Source organism: Bison bison, unplaced genomic scaffold (genome assembly GCF_000754665.1).
Source record: "Bison bison bison isolate TAMUID 2011002044 unplaced genomic scaffold, Bison_UMD1.0 scf7180017864287, whole genome shotgun sequence".
NCBI lineage: Eukaryota > Metazoa > Chordata > Mammalia > Artiodactyla > Bovidae > Bison > Bison bison.
Genome location: NW_011494859.1, coordinates 724217 through 737320, shown reverse-complemented (window position 1 = coordinate 737320; position 13104 = coordinate 724217). Strand labels below are relative to the sequence as shown.

The window sequence follows — 13104 nt, the reverse complement described above, 5'->3', positions numbered from 1 at the left end:
ACTGCAGATGGTGACTGCAGCCATGAAATTAAAAGACACTTGCTCCTTGGAAGAAAAGCTATGACCAACCTAGATAGCATATTCAAAAGCAGAGACATTACTTTGCCAACAAAGGTCTGCTAGTCAAAGCTATGGTTTTTCCAGTAGTCGTGTATGGATGTGAGAGTTGGACTATAAAGAAAGCTGAGTGCCGAAGAATTGATGCTTTTGAATTACAGTGTTGGAGAAGACTCTTGAGAGTCCCTTGGACTGCAAGGAGATCCAACCAACCCATCTTAAAGGAAATCAGTCCTGAATGTTCATTGGAAGCACTGATGCTGAAACTCCAATATTTTGGCCACCTGATGCAAAGAACTGACTCATTTGAAAAGACCCTGATGTTGGGAAAGACTGAAGGTGGGAGGAGAAGGGGACAACAGAGGATGAGATGGTTGGATGGCATCACTGACTCGATGGATATGAATTTGAGTAGGCTTTGGTAGTTAGTGATGGACAGGGAAGCTTGGTGTGCTGCAGTCCATGGGGTCACAAAGAGTTGACATGACTGAGTGACTGAACTGAACTGAAGTGCTTTGAATAGCTCCTGGCATGCAGTTAGCACTCAATATATAAAGAAGGCTGAGCTCTGAGGAACTGAAGTTTTTGAGTTGTGGTGATGGAGAAGTTTTTTGAGAGTCCCTTGGACTGCAAGGAGATCAAACCAGTCAATCCTAAGGGAAACAATCCTGAATATTCATTGGAAGGACTGATGTTGAAACTGAAGCTCCAATACTTTGACCACCTGATGCGAAAAGATGACTGGGAAAAAACCCTGATGCTGGGAAAGATTGAAGGCAGGAGGAGAAGGGGGTGACAGAGGATGAGATGGTTGGATGGCATCATCGACTCAATGGACATGAGTTTGAGCAAGCTCTGGGAGATAGTGAAGGACAGGGAAGCCTGGCATGCTGCAGTTCATGGGGTTGCAAAGAGTCAGACATGACTGAGTGAATGAACAGCAACAAAAATAGCAGCAACATGTTAGCTATCTTTATTATGACTTTATACAACATGTTCTGTGCCTGGCTTTGTAGAAACAATAAGTATCACACCAATGATAAGTATTATTCCTTAAATTATTCATGGTCTGGAGCATCAGAGAAACAAATATACAGTTCTATCTGTGTGCTAGGAATGTGGTTGGAGGTGTGCTTGGGGACATAGGTAGTTCAGGGGAGCACAGTGTTGGTGCTGAGAACCCTGTGTGATTGGGGCCAGGAAAATCCATGGACCACCCCCCCACCCAATGAAGGCAGAGGGAATGACCCTTGGGGAGGCGGGAAGCTGAGACACTGTGTATTCGAGAACTGTTTGCCTGAAGTGAAGGGTGTGAGGCTGAACTGATGTGAGATGAGGCAGATAAGGCTGGGTCTGGATGTTGGAGGCTTTTGTTGACCAGAATAAGAGATGATCTGATCTGTATCTTTCTTAAAGTTAAGAACCCCATTTCCCCAAGGTTTAAAGCCTTTTGAGGTATTCTAGAAGGGGAAGCCACATAGCGAAACCAACACATACATGCATGAATGAATGAGTAAACAAACGCCTTAAAAGTCTTACTTTAATGGGAGAACGATGAATTGACCTGAGTTTCCTGAGAGCGGTGGCTCTCAGCTGGGTGATTCTGCCCTCCTTGGGGACATTTCTCAGTGTCAGGAGACATGCTTGGTTGTTGTAATCGGGGTGGGAAGTGCTACGGGCACATAGTGGGTCGAAGCCAGGGATGTTGCTAAAAGTTCAAGGACATACACAGGACAGTCCCCAATGACACAAAACCCCCAGGTCCAAAGTGTCAATAATGCTGATACTGAGAAACCTTGCTTAAAACCCGAGAAATAAGGCTGGAGGAGAAGGAGGTTCTGAGCACCTTCATGCATATCTTTAACAACATGACAAGTATTTTGGAACTCATTGCACAGGCCATTAGGAAGCTAATGAAGGTTTTTGAGTAGAGAGCGATGGTGAAGGTTGTGTTCTGGAGGATTAATGTCTGTGTGGAGGGAACTCAAGGATTTCAGGACATTGCGCAGCCAAATAAGCCACTTTGGTGTACTGATTATTTTGAGCTGAAGGTACTTGAAAAATGTCCAATGAAGGGAGAGGTTTGCTCTGAACTCCTCTTAGCTACCTCAAGACAGATCCTCCAAGAGAAACTCAGTAGTGATGGATCCCCTGCAGGGAGTTTTGTCCTCCAGGGCAGACTGAGTCATTGCAAGAGAGGAAACAAGAAGTTGACACCGCACTAGACAAACTTTATCCCAAACTACCATACTTCCCATCACGTCAGAGCAAATAGAAGGGGAAGAAGTGGAAGCAGGGAGAGATTTCCTTTTCTTCAGCTCCAAAATTACTGTGGACAGTGACTGCAGCCGTGAAATTAAAAGACACTTGCTCCTTGGAAGAAAAGCTATGACAAACTTAGACAGCACACTAAAAAGCAGAGACATTATTTGCCAACAAAGGTCTGTCTAGTCAAAGCTATGGTCTTTCTAGTAGTCATGTATAGATGTGAGCATTGGACCATTAACAAGGCTGAGCACCGAAGAATTGATGCTTTTGAGTTGCAGTGCTGGAGAAGACTCTTGAGAGTCCCTTGGACTGCAAGGAGAGCAAACCAGTCAATCCTAAAGGAAATTAACCTTGAATATTCATTGGAGGGACTGATGTTGAAGCTGAAGCTCCATTACTTTGGCCACCTGATATGAAGAGCCAACTCATTGGAAAAGACCCTGATGCTGGGAAAGACTGAGGGCAGGAGGAGAAGAGGGTGGCAGAGGATGAGATGGTTGGATGGTGTCATTGACTCAATGGACATGAGTTTGAGTCAACTCTGGGAGATAGTGAAGGATAGAGAAGCCTGGCATGCTTTGGTTCGTGGGGTCACAAAGAACCGGACATGACTTAGCAACTGAACAAAGACAACGCTCATACCTCTCATCTATTCTTCGAAGGGCCCATTTATCTTTCTTAAACATCATTTGCTCTCCTTTAAATTGCCTACATTCTCCCTCCCCTTTTGCTATTAAGATGATATAAAGCTCTTGAATCTCACTGCTTCTTTGAATGTTCACTCTCCCCCTCCCCGTGATGTCCTTATGCACATAATATTAAGAATTAACATATTTGTATCTTTTTCTCCTGTTAGTCTGCCTGTTGTCAGTTTATTTAGTAGATCCCCCTAATGAAACTAGCAGGATCGAGGGAAAGCCTTTCCTCCCATACAGGACACCAGAGGGTAGGAAGGATCACAGGCAGAGAATTGTGTAGGAGGTTATTACGATCGTTAAGACTCTAATGGTAAACCTAAGTGCTTGGGAGAAAATGGAGAGGAAAATAATGAAAATTGATGGACATTAAAAAAAAACTTGGAAAGTAAATTACCGTGGGAGAAGAGAATGTGCTTTTTTTTAAAGAAAACATTCATTTTAAGGTTAACAGTGCAATTCATGCAAAAATATCTTGTATGCAGAGAGTTGTGTCAACTGAACAAAACAAAACAAAACAAAACTGCACACCCTAAAGCTGAGAATTAGGCTTAAAAAAAATTTATTTATTTATTTTTGGCTGCACTGGGTCTTCACTGCTGGGCTCGGGCTTTCTCTAGTTGTAGCGAGCAGAGATACTCTCCAGTTGGCGTGTCTGGGCTTCTCACTGCTGTGGCTTCTTTTGTTGCAGAGCACAGGCTCTGGGTTAGTAGTTGGGGTGTATGCACTTAGTTGCCCCACGGCATATGGGATCTTGCTGGGCCAGGGATCAAACTCATGTCCCTTGCTTTGGCAGGCAGATGATTCTCAACCACTGGACTACCAGGGTACTCCAGGAATTGTGTTTTATTTAGGAGACTGTCTGAAGATTTAAGCCCAGGTGGTCATTTCTCCAGTAGCTCTGAGGGACTGCTCCAAAGAGTAAGGGAGAAATCAGGATATATGGGAATTTTTGCAACAAAACTCAGGTAGTTGGAATATCGAAAGATTACTGTTAATGAAAGAAAAGCCAGACATTTTAAGTCAACGATTTTAGCACTTTCTTACGTATGCGAAATGCAAGTGTCTGGGTTCATTGAGATTATTCCTCTGATAGGCATGTAAACTATCTGGACCCGTATTCGGTTTTGTCCGTCCTGAATCTCCTGGGGGTTCACAGGGGTGGGGGAGGGCTGAGGCTACAGTAGCTGAGGGTTTGATGGCAGCAGCCTCTTTTGTTTCTAGATATGGCAGGTGACATTCTCATCTTTAGATATGTGCTTAGCAAAGAAGGTTATAGGAGTCATCAGGGCATTAGGCTAGAAGTGACCAGCAAAATAGCAAAGGGCTAATTCTTTGGGTGGAAAGGGGTGGCAAGAGAAAAGCAGTAGCCTGAGAACTGAAGGCAATTCGTGATGTCTCTTCTCTTTCCCTGTTTTGTTTATTTTTTCCTTAAAGCCCCCGTTTCTCACCAGTGTTGTAAATGATAAGAATGGAGACAGGTGCTATTTCCAGGTAGCCTGACTCCACTGGTATTCAAGATCCTTAAGTGACTGTTCATTACATTGATGAGCCAGATGTTTCCTGGAAGGTTGACTCTCATCTGAGGACTTATCACTGAAAACTAGCCTGAGCATCAATGTTTCTAGTTACTTTGGTCCTCCTCCAGTCTAGATGGTAGATTTGTATTCAAAAACGGAACATGGCCTGGATCCTTTCCTTTCCCACTGTGTGCACCAGCACGCCTGAGGTGTTGGCATTCTGTAGATTGTGGTTTTTTCTTTTGCTTTATAAGTCCAGTTACCTTGGAGTTTATTTAAACTAAGAGAAAAAGGTCATAATGTTTTCATGCAATACATACTTCGTTCTTTAAATAACAATTATTGTGACAAATAACAGACATTATTAAGGAATGCTGCACTTGCGATCCATACAAAACGCCAGCATTTTGAGTTGTACACAATTTAAAGAAATGTCCTGAACACTTTTCGAAATACTGTAATAGCCGATACACAGAGGCATGCCTTAGGCGGCCACAGGAATGCAGTTTAGAAAATAAAGAAAAAAAAAATCACACTGGAACTACTTGATTTCTTCAAAACCACTGAGCAAGAAAAGCATCATTGAACTTCCATACTGATTTTACATTATGTCTCTACAGTGAAGTGAAGTGAAGTGAAGTTGCTCAGTCGTGTCCGGCTCTTTGCGACCCCATGGACTGTAGCAAGCAGGCTCCTCCCTCCATGGGATTAGACCTTGACTTAAATCCAAGAGTAAAAGTTAAGACTCCCCTCCTCTATTTTTGGTAAACAACTGCATGGTACACTTGGATGATTTTTCCCCCTGGATTTTACCTGGGAGTGGCCTTTTTTTGATTTAAAAGAGGGCAGGTTTGGCACTTTTATACTGATGTCACCAGTGTCAATATTTCTTGGGATCTCAGGAAGATTCATATCCTTTACAGCTGATACAGCACGGGCTGGAGCTCCTGCTAAGCCAGCCTCAGATTTCTCCAGTTTATTTTATGCATCAATTTGTGTAACAATCTCATTCATGTTGGTCTCCAACACCATTTCCCCATCCCCATTTCTGCAAGAATATTGTGAACCTTGTCTACATGGAAAGTTAAATCTAGTTCACAGATGTTTTCAAAACACTTGTCTAATGTTTCCACAAATACTTGAATTAGATCTAAAACGTCAAGTTCACTTTCTGAAGAATCCACGCAGAAGACAAAATATAATGTTGCATAATGTCTATAAATCAGTTTGTTGTCAGATCCTCCAATTAATAATCCTCCTTCTAGGAAATTGCAAATATTTTCATCTCTCTTAGATACCAAATGGAATGTCTCCCCGATGATTTGCTGTTGTATATCTTCACTCTGTGATTCTGAGTCAGAGTTGGGTTGGGTTCTCCCCCACCCCTACTCCGGCGCCTTTCTAGAGATGCTCTGTAGATTGTATTTTTTAAAATCTTGTTTGGCCATGTCCCACGGCTTGGAGGACCTTAGTTCCCTGACCACGGATTGAACCCCCCTCTTAGACAGTGAAAGCATGGAGTCTTCCTAACCACTGGACCACCAAGGAATTCTTTTGAATCTTGGTTACTGCTTCTCTGTTGTATCTCCTGTGTCTCACCAGTATTTTTCTCTCCCACAGAGCATATTAACCACAGAATTCTACAGTCTCTGCAAATCAAAAACTTGATCTGGGTGGATAGCAATGCAAGGAAGAAGGAAAGGGTATTAAGGAAAATAAAAAGACAAATGTATTTGGTTAAAAAAAGAGTGAGTGAGTGAGTGATAGTCTCTCAGTCGTGTCTGACTCTTTGCAACACCATGGACTGTAGCCTTGCAGGCTCTTCTATCCATGGAATTCTCCAGGCAAGAATACTGGAGTGGGTTGCCATTTCCTTCTTCATAAAAAAAGAGCAAAGCCCTTAAAATGACTTTTTAGTCAAGAATTACACAGAACCTTAAGAAGGAAGGAAATCCCACCATTTGTGACAGCATGGATGGACCTGGAGGATGTTATGCCAAGTGAAATAAGCCAATCACAGAAAGACAAATATGTATGATCTCACTTATAGGTGGAATACGAAGTAGTTAAACTCACAGAAGCAGAGAGCAGAGCAGTCATCACCAGGGGCTCGGTGCAGGGGGAAACAGGGAGGTGATGGTCAAAGGGTACCAAGTGTCACATTTTAATGGCTGTTACTTATTTACTCAAAATTTAGTTTTCTTGTTTAAAAAATTCTTTCTGAGAAACCACGCTACAGTCAACAACTTTCTGTGTAGATCATTTTGCACATACGTAACAAGTACCACCAGAGAATACATTCCTAAAAAAAGAATTGTTGTGTCCAAGGGTGTGTGCATTTGTAGTTATGATAGATAGTGCAAACAATCTTCCATAGGGATATACTCAGATTAACCTCCCTGTACAATGTACAACGTACAGGGTGGTTCTCATGTTTAAAATTTTTTGTTCTTCTGATAGAGAAATCATAGCTTGTTGAACTTTTCTTTTTACAGTGTGACTGAACATCTTTTCATATGTTCAAGAGACATTTTAAGACATTTAAGACATTCTTGGACTTTCCTGGCAGTCCAGTGGCTAAGACTCCGAGTTCCCACTGCAGGGGGCTCAGGTTTGATTCCTGGTGAGGGACCTAGTTCCCACAGGCCACAGTGAAGACTTCGTATGCCACAACTAAAAATCCTGCACGCCACGACAAAGATCAAAGATCCTGCTTGCCACAACTAAGGCCCGGTGCAGCCAAATAAATAAATAATAATAAAAAAAAACTTTGTAAAAAAAATTCACATTCTTAATGCTCCCCAGTCTTGTGAATCCTTGGCAAGATCCAGTTTGTCCATAGGTCAGCTGAGTCAGTAGCTTTCTCTTGTTGGGCTGGACCTTAGCTTTCCTTCCTCTTGATGATGTTTACTGAACCGATGGGCCACACGTTCCCTCTTTCTGTGGCTCTGAAAGAGCTCTCCCTGCACCAAGGGTAGCTTGGCCTCCCCTGTCCTTTCTACCATCCTCTGCTGATGCAATCCCTTCTCCCTCACTAGCATCACCTGCCTCAGACGGCTGATCTGTGGATGCCACAGTCGCAGCCCAGTCCTGGCCTCTGCTGCACTGACCCAACCTTTACCTCTGACTTTCTTGGCTGCCTGTTGTCATCCAGGCCCATCTGGAGTCCATTCTTTCCTAGCCTGACTCCGGTTACCTACTCTCAATGCAACTGATGCTCTGACTAATTCCCCGTAGTGATGACCTCTATCCCTTCTTTGAGAATATGCTGTATCTACCCAGCACTGTTGTCTTCGTCAGTTGCTGCTATAACAAAATACCACAGACCAGGTAGCTTATAAATGACCAAAGTTTATTTCTCACAATTCTAGAAGTTGGAAAAATCCAAGATCAGGCCCCGACTGATTTGGGGTCTGCCAAGGGCCCATTTCCTGGTTCATAGATGGCTGTCTTTCCCCTGAGTCCTCAGCATGGCAGAAAGGGTAAAGGAGCTCTCTGAAGTCTTTTTGTGAGCCCATTGACTATAGTCTGCCAGGCTCCTCTGTCCATGGGATTCTCCAGGCAAGAATACTGGAATGAGTTTGCCATTCCCTTCTCCTAAGGATCTTCCTGACCCAGGCATCAAATCCACATTTCCTTCATTATAAGCGGATTCTGTACCCCTTGAGCTACTAGGGAAGCCCCTCTTAACTCTTTCAGTTCAGTTCAGTTCAGTTCAGTTGCTCAGTAGTGTCTGACTCTTTGAGACCCCATGAATGTCCATCACCAACTCTCGGAGTCTACCCAAACCCATGTCCATCGAGTCAGCGATGCCATCCAGCCATCTCATCCTCTGTTGGCCCCTTCTCCTCCTGCCCCCAATCCCTTCCAGCATCAGGGTCTTTTCCAATGAGTCAACTCTTTGCATCAGGTGGCCAAAGTATTGGGGTTTCAGCTTCAACATCACTCCTTCCAATGAACACCCAGGACTGATCTCCTTTAGGATGGACTGTTTGGACCTTCTTGCAGTCGAAGGGACTCTCAAGAGCCGTCTCCAACACAAAGTTCAAAAGCATCAATTCTTTGGCGCTCAGCTTTCTTCACAGTCCAACTCTCACACCCATACATGACCACTGGAAAAACCATAGCCTTGACTAGACGGACCTTTGTTGGCAAAGTAATGTCTCTGCTTTTGAATATGCTAGGTTGGTCATAACTTTCCTTCCAAGAATTAAGCGTCTTTTAATTTCATGGCTGCAGTCACCATCTGCAGTGATTTTGGAGCCCCCCAAAATAAAGTCTGACAGTGTTTCCACTGTTTCCCCATCTATTTCCCATGAAGTGATGGGACCGGATGCCATGATCTTCGTTTTCTGAATGTTGAGCTTTAAGCCAACTTTTTCACTCTCCTCTTTCACTTTCATCAAGAGGCTTTTGAGTTCCTCTTCACTTTCTGCCATAAGGGTGGTGTCATCTGCATATCTGAGGTTATTGATATTTCTCCCAGGAAACTTGATTCCAGGTTGTGCTTCTTCCAGCCTAGCGCTTCTCATGATGTACTCTGCATGTAAGTTAAATAAACAGGGTGACAATATACAGCCTTGACGTACTCCTTTTCCTATTTGGAACCAGTCTGTTGTTCCATGTCCAGTTCTAACTGTTGCTTCCTAACCTGCATATAGGTTTCGAGAACTCTATTTTAAGGAGGAGGAAACTGACACTCAGAGAAGGTACATAAACTCCTCAAGGGCAATAGATGGAGATGGAGGAAGATTGAGGAGGGCGTTGGTGGAGTGAGAACTCTGTCTCTCCTTTGCTCTAAAGTGCATGCTGCCCACTGCCCCAGTGGCGGTGCTAACCAGGTCTTGAGTTCTGGGGTTTGCTCTTGGTTGCTCTCTGGGGCTTGCCACCGTGTCTCTCCAGTTCATGTACACCTTTCTCTCTCTCATCTGTTGAAAAATGTCTTCCTCTGCAAACTGGTCGGATCTATTTTTAGGGAGATGAGTGGGAGGGGAGAAACCACTTCACGGGCCTCTAGCACAGGGGCTGTAGCCCAGAATGACTCAGGTCTTGAGGTTTACCCTTCAGACTTCCTCTTCCTAAGGCACCTACGCGCTGGGGTCGAAGTTTGAGGAGGGAGTGGAGAAGGATGGGGAAGGGTGTCGCATCGTAGAGAACCCATCACTCCATTCTGCACTGACTCCCTCTCCTGCCTGGGCTAGCATGCCCCTCTTTCCCAGATGCCTCCCTCCCTCACCCGGGATTATTCTCTCAGGAGCCTCTTTATTCTCCTTGCAATCAATCTGGCGTCTGTCAGGCACCCAGGGCGTCAGATCCATGCATAGGTAGATCCCTTATACCATGTGGTCCCCAAAGGCCTCCTCACCTCAAAAGGGTCTATCAAGTCAGGGACTGCCCCTAGATCATTGTTTAAGGGTCTCTGAACCCTCCAGTGCACAAGAGGCTCACTCTGTGCTGAACATTCCGAAAGGCCAGCTACACATACAGATATGCCCGGGCCTTAACCATGGCTCCATCAGACCCTGCCTTAACATCATCTGCCCCTTCCTCTAAGCCCTGTTCTGTGGTCTTGCCTGGACAATGGACTAAACAGTCTCTTAAAGTTGAATTAACTTTAGCTTGTATTTCTGTCTTTGGTCTCTTGGTATCACTGTTTCCTTTCTTTACTTCTTTTTTCCATTTCATTTTATTTTTATTTAACTATTGTTGATTTATGACACTGTGGTGGTTTCAGGCGTACAACTTCAGATTCTTTCCCATTATAGGTTATTACAAGATACTGAATGTAGTTGCTTCTGCTATATGGTAGGTCCTTGTTGTTTATCTATTTTAGATATAGCAGTGTGTTTCTTGGAGAAGGCAATGGTACCCCACTCCAGTACTCTTGCCTGGAAAATCCCATGGACGGAGGAGCCTGGTAGGCTGCAGTCCATGGGGTCGCTAAGAGTCGGACACGACTGAGCGACTTCACTTTCACTTTTCACTTTCATGCATTGCAGAAGGAAATGGCAACCCACTCCAGTGTTCTTGCCTGGAGAATCCCAGGGACGGGGGAGCCTGGTGGGCTGCAGTCCATGGGGTCACATAGAGTCGGACATGACTGAAGCGACTTAGCAGCAGCAACAGCAGCAGCAGCAGTGTGTTTCTATTAATCCCATAATCCTAATTTACCCCTCCCCCTTGCCTTTTCCCTTTGGTGACCATAAATTTGTTTTCTCAAAAGACAACAATTGTCTATGAGTCTGTTTTTGTTTTGTAAATAAGTTGATTTGTATTATTTTTTAAGATTTCTCACGTAAGTGATACCATATGTTGGTCTTCCTCTGCTGGACTTGATTGACTTTGTATGGTAACCTCTAGGTCCATCCAACACAGTCTCTTAATCATCCATCTGGTCTCAGTGCCACTGCCTTGGGCAGCTGCTACTTCGCTGGCTCATTCCAAAAAGCTGGATTCAAACCCTTCCTTCCTAGTGCCCTTCTCAGACACACATATACATACACCCTTGAAAGATCCAAGATTTTTGGAGTCAAAAAAGTCCTTTCCAATAGAAGCTTTATTTTGTAACTTGTGGCATTAACAGTCTGGCTGGAAATGAGGTGCTGTGGAGGAGCTGGTTCTAGTGGATGGACACAATGTGGGAGCAATAACCTCGGGGGCTCGATAGCCAGGTTCTACTCTGCTCATTTGAGTTCTTTAGGGAAATCACTTTGCTCCCAGAGCCTCATGTTTTCTCATCTGTAAGTGATGGGACTGGGCTAGCTGGTCTCTGGACTTGTGAGGAGAGGGAGACTGTTGTCAGTCTTCAGGAAAGCAGGTTAGCAGGGCCACCAATTTCCAGCCACAGAGGGAAGAGAACACATCTTTTCCTTACACAGTCTAGCCCAGGCTCTCAGTCTTGACCTCACTGACATTTTGGACCAGATAATTCTTTGTTGTGGGGGGTAGTGGTTCCTGTGTATTGTAGAATGTTTAACAGCACCCCCAACCCATACCAGTAGAATCCCCTCTCTAGTCATGACAACCAAAAATATTTTCAGGCATTGCCAAATATCCCATGGAGTCAGGGCAAGAGCCCTTCCAGTTGAGAACTACTGGTCTACCTTATGCAAGTCTTCCCTAGTTGGCTCAGGCAGTAAAGAATCTGCCTGCCATTGAAGACCCAGGTTCAATCCTTGAGTTGGGAAGATCCCCTGAAGAAGGGAATGGCAATCCACTCCAGTATTCTTTCCTGGAAAATTTCATGGGCAGACGGGCCTGGCGATCTACAGTCCATGCGATTGCAAAAAGAGTTGGACACGACTGAGAGGCTAATACTTTCACTTTCACCCTATGCAACTTGTATAGATTTTCTTCCTGGAATAAAGTCTTTCTTCCAAGTGAGCCAGCGTGTAGACCACAAGGGTACTACTGCCTTCCTCTGTAGGTTGTAACCCGAGGGCTGTGGACACTGATCACAGCAGGTTTAGTTGTGGTGGGCTTATTTTCATTTCTCTGTATTTGCTCTGATCTTAAGCATCTTTACACTGGCTACCTGGGAAGCAGTGGTGTCTAACGAGTGTTTGAAGCTCTGAAAGAGATGAATGTTGGCCCACAGAAAATATGTTTCCTCTAAATTCTTTTTTTAATTTTGGAGAGACAAGGAGACTGTAAACTGACTCCAAGAAGCTTATCTTAGTTGACACTCCAAAACATCTAATCATTGCTCTAGGCTGCCTGTGGTATGATAGGAGAGCCTTCACTTTGAGGGGCCTGAGTGCTCGATGGGGCTGGTTAGACAGCATTAGCCACAGAGCAGCTGGATTTTGAAGCTGTGTTCAACAATGGAAGCCAATGTAACCAACCCATAGACCTAGGTCACTACAGAGGGCAGACCTATGAACCAGGAGGAAATCAGTTTGCTCCTCGGGGTGAGGTGGGGGGATGGGAATCACTCAATGCAACCTAAACAGATCCAGCTTCCAAGGGGTTCCAAGGAACACCACCCTCATGGGATGCAGGTAAACTGTGGGACTGGCCCCCATCCCTGCACAGTGCGCCTGTCAAGAGATCTGAGGTCAGGCTGCCCTCCCAGGGTCAGCCTTGAGGGAGAAGGGGCTGGGAGGAGACTTCACGCCAAGGTCAAGTGCAGCTTGAGGGGTGAGTCGGGAGGCTGGTGGGGAAGATACCAGATCTGGCTGTGAAGCCCAGTCCTCTTTCCCTTGGAGTTACTGATTCTCTAGGGGAACTTCATATATTTTCAGCAAGAGCTCACAGTACCATCCCATCTGCATTCATCTGATTCTTCCCTTAGTAATTTCTTCTCCTTCCCCAAATTCTCACCCTAGACCTGCAGCCAGTCTGGTTTGTGATTCCCCCGGGCTGGCATTGCAGGTCAAGAGGAGATGGGGGTGGCAGTGTTTGCATATACAGATGCTAGGAGTGTTAGAAGTGGGGCGTTTCTGTAGCTTTTATTCCCTCATTTGCCTCCCACTCAGTCTCTGTACCTCACTTGTAAGAACTACTATTATGAACTCTGGATTTTTCCTATAGCATTGCTCTCCCCACCTACCTGAACCTCTTTT

The 13104-nt window shown here is 44.7% G+C and overlaps 1 pseudogene; it reads right to left on the bottom strand.

Annotated features, from left to right (window-relative positions):
- Window positions 1–4688: 4688 nt before the first annotated feature.
- On the bottom strand, window positions 4689–9858 carry LOC104995811 (annotated as a pseudogene).
- Window positions 9859–13104: the final 3246 nt, after the last annotated feature.